Below are 3,536 nucleotides of genomic sequence, written 5' to 3' on the forward strand. Positions count from 1 at the left end.
AATCTTTTGTATATATAAAGTAAATATCCTCTTCAAGTTTATCTACATCCCATTTTTATTCTTACTTTAACCACTGCTGCAGTAACAACAAACACAACCTCGTCCATGTATCTTGCCAGTGTGTCACTAGTATGTTATGGCATTTTCTGTCCGGCCTGGTAACGAAGTAGTCTACATTATTGACTGCCATAGTGGCTGTTCCTCAATAATTACAATTAATGCGCATCAACAATATATTATGAATTACGTAAACATTAATCGAACAAAAGAAACTAACTGTACCAATGTTTGAGCATAATATTCACAGTTCAATATTTATTTTGAAAATCTTTTCTCTTTCAGTTCCATTTTGAAGGATTTTGGTAAAGGGGGTGCATCAAAACGGGAGTATGCGAAACAGGCTTGGCTTGATACACAGTCTAGTCTCCTAGATATGATAAATCGTGATGGAACCACTAAATATAACAAATCGCGTAAGTTTTGCAATATCAAAATAAAGGCGTTGCAATCTAAATTTCAGAAATGGATACAAATATATGACAATAATCTCTTTAGAAATCACATTACTTTTGTCAGTTCTGAGAAAGTTTAAATGCCATAGCTATTATTATTTAGAGGTTTCAATTAGGGTTTAATTTTTAATGTAAATTTACTTAAATGTACTAACTGTTATCCGCATTCGGAATTGAATAAGAATTTCAATGTTTATTTTAGTCCTAGAGTATGAGCTGAACCATGTTTTACAAGAGCACGACACGAGTTTAGAGCAGTGCATCGTGATAACTCGAGAAATCGACGACATTGACGACAACCTGGATGATTTGCGAGCAGACGAATATGCAGATGTGAAGTCAGGGAAAGCCGCGCAAAAGAAACTGGAATGTCTACAATAGGCTCCGAAAACTGAAACAAGAAACATTGCCTCAAAAGGTTGGTGATTTAAATTGTAAATACTAAAGCAGAAAAAAAAATATATGCAGAGCCTTCAACGTCTATACATAATATATGGTGTCGATGTTATTTTCTGTAACTGAAATTGAAATCAATGATATCGAAACAAATAGTCGAAAACAATGTAAGATAGCACATAGACAACAACGGGGACATAACTCTGCAAATATTGTTTCTTATCATTGAACTATTCCAGGTATTGGATCAGTACATCCTCCGTTCCAGACCTCTTGGGCTTCGGGAGGTGTGCGTGTAGGCGGAGGGCCGGATGCATCAAACATACCTAGAGACGGATGGGAAAGCACGTTTGTGACGTAATCAAAAGACGTCTGCTGGAAGGCTTCAAAGAAGAAGGTCACGAAGACAAAAAACATTCAAAACTGTTTGATGAAGTTTCAGAGCATGTTCTCTTTTATCAACAGAGGTATTACAATTTCCGATTCCATTTATGTCCAAACGAAACTTGATTTAAATATGGTACTTGTTGCTTATTGTACTGTGCCATTTACTTATAGAAGATGTTATTTAAGGTGTTTTTAACCTACAACTGCAACAAAGTTGTATATACCGCATCATTGTGTTATATTGTGGGACTATCGTCACGGAGTTCATTAAATGTTGCTTATGATAAGAGCTGCGTTTAAGCAAGTGTGGCGGTGATAGGTTGCAAATATCATTACCCATATGAACAGACTTGATCACTCTGAGTCAAAGCATTATTTTTTAGTTGTTGCGATATATTCTACCAAGATTCATTGGTAACTTGACAATTCAAATTCTTTCAGTCACAGAATTTTCAGGGCAGGAAAGAGACGTACTGTCTGAAGTCATACCTCCGTTCCACGTGCCAATCCGTTCTTGTTGTGACGGGCCCCCCTGGCTGTGGAAAGTCGTCTGTTCTTGCTAAAGCAGCAAAAGAAACACATCGATGGCTTAGAGGGTAAGCCAAATTTTAAACTAAAGCTATTTTTTGTTGTTTCTTTTTAAAGAAAGAAAGAAAATAAAAATTACTAGAAATCAAATGTTGTTATATAATGTCACTGTACAATCTAAAATTCGTAAGAAATTTTAGACTCATTAAGACGTTTTAATATGAAAAGTTCAGCGTACCGTAGTTTTTCGGTAGAAAGTGTTTTTGCCTTTTCTTCCCACATACCTTTTCCCCTACAAATACGATCTTTATCATTTGTTTAACCCTTAGCCTGCTTTGCGGCAAGTGATTAAGCCTTTGCGATCAGGAAGACCAAGATCAGCCTGTACATCGTGCCGGCTGATCAATGGTCTGCACTGTTCGCTTTTTTCAAATTAGAATATTTCAGAGAATAACCCTTCGAATAATAAATTGATATGGGCCAAATTATATGATGGACCTGTCTATTTTGGAAATTTAGCAGGCTAAAGGTTAAGAGAGATAAGTATATGATTGTTTTTACCATATTGATTATAATACATATTCTTTTTAATTCTCTCTGCAGCCAAGATGTTGCGACTGTGGTACGGTCTGTCGGCTCAACGAAAGAATCCACAAATATTCGGAACCTCTTGTACAATATCTGTCAACAACTGTCTCTGATATACAACGCCGAATCCAGCCAGGTACCAACGGTACGTAGAATTAAATACATTAATTCGATTTTAATAATTTCAGTAAACAGCAATGTTTAAACTTACTGAAAGAGCTGTGTATTGTTAAATGATATGTAAATAAAACATCAGTATAATAATTGGTAAAGAAAGCAAACATTGATATAGCTTGATTGTTAAAGCCATATTCCAGTGTCTGTGTAGCAGAAGTGTGTTCCAAATAAAAATCAATGATCAATCTTCCATTGTACACGCTCTCTTGTCTTCTTCCATTATTGTATGCAGTCAATTTATATATATATGCAGATGTAAATAATATATTTAAAATGTTTTATTCATAAGCCAACAATATTCAATAGATTCCTATTTCCAGGATTATGTTGGATTGATCAACGATTTCTCACACGAATGAGTTGGCCCCCGAGCGTAAACCACTTGTGCTATTTATAGACGCTTTGGACAGGTTGAAGGTAAGACGTTCTGCAAACGTACTTTTCAGTTTCCTCTGGCATAACAGGTCACAAAGTTCAGATTTTCAAAAATATTATAAAGACGAATTTTATACTTGCAGTCATATTTTATTCCAGGAAAACCGGGGACTAGAATACTAATTTCAAAAGGGGTATCTGAGATTAGAAAAGTGCAAACATAGACCTTCTGTTTACAAAAGCGATATTGTGCCTTTTACAAACGTTTAAAGCGTTGTAATTTAAAAGCTCGAGCGTGCCCAAATTTAGGTTAAAATACTTTTTGTTGAAGCATATTTACAAAATTCTTGTAATACATCACATGAAATTTTTATTATTGTTTTCAATAAAACTCTATCCAGATGATCACGATTTGGGCCCGGGAAATTGTCATGGTTACCGAAAACGTTGCCAGACAATGTTCATCTCATCGTCTCAACTCTTCCTGATGAAAAGTTCGATTGTATGCAAACCTCAAGACGGTGCTAGGCGACAATGCTGACGTATTTTTAGAACTTCGGAACTCCTAGAGTC

The 3,536-nt window shown here is 35.5% G+C and overlaps 1 long non-coding RNA gene across 1 annotated transcript; it reads left to right on the forward strand.

The window, feature by feature from the left end:
* The first annotated feature begins 1,825 nt into the window (after nucleotides 1–1,825).
* LOC128551746 (uncharacterized) lies at nucleotides 1,826–2,937 on the forward strand. Its single transcript, XR_008368879.1, has 3 exons — nucleotides 1,826–1,891; nucleotides 2,427–2,556; nucleotides 2,909–2,937. It is a non-coding gene; the product is annotated as an uncharacterized LOC128551746 (long non-coding RNA).
* The last annotated feature ends 599 nt before the right edge of the window (nucleotides 2,938–3,536 follow it).

The sequence above is a fragment of the Mercenaria mercenaria genome, unplaced genomic scaffold, assembly GCF_021730395.1.
Source record: "Mercenaria mercenaria strain notata unplaced genomic scaffold, MADL_Memer_1 contig_1620, whole genome shotgun sequence".
Taxonomy (NCBI): Eukaryota; Metazoa; Mollusca; class Bivalvia; order Venerida; family Veneridae; genus Mercenaria; species Mercenaria mercenaria.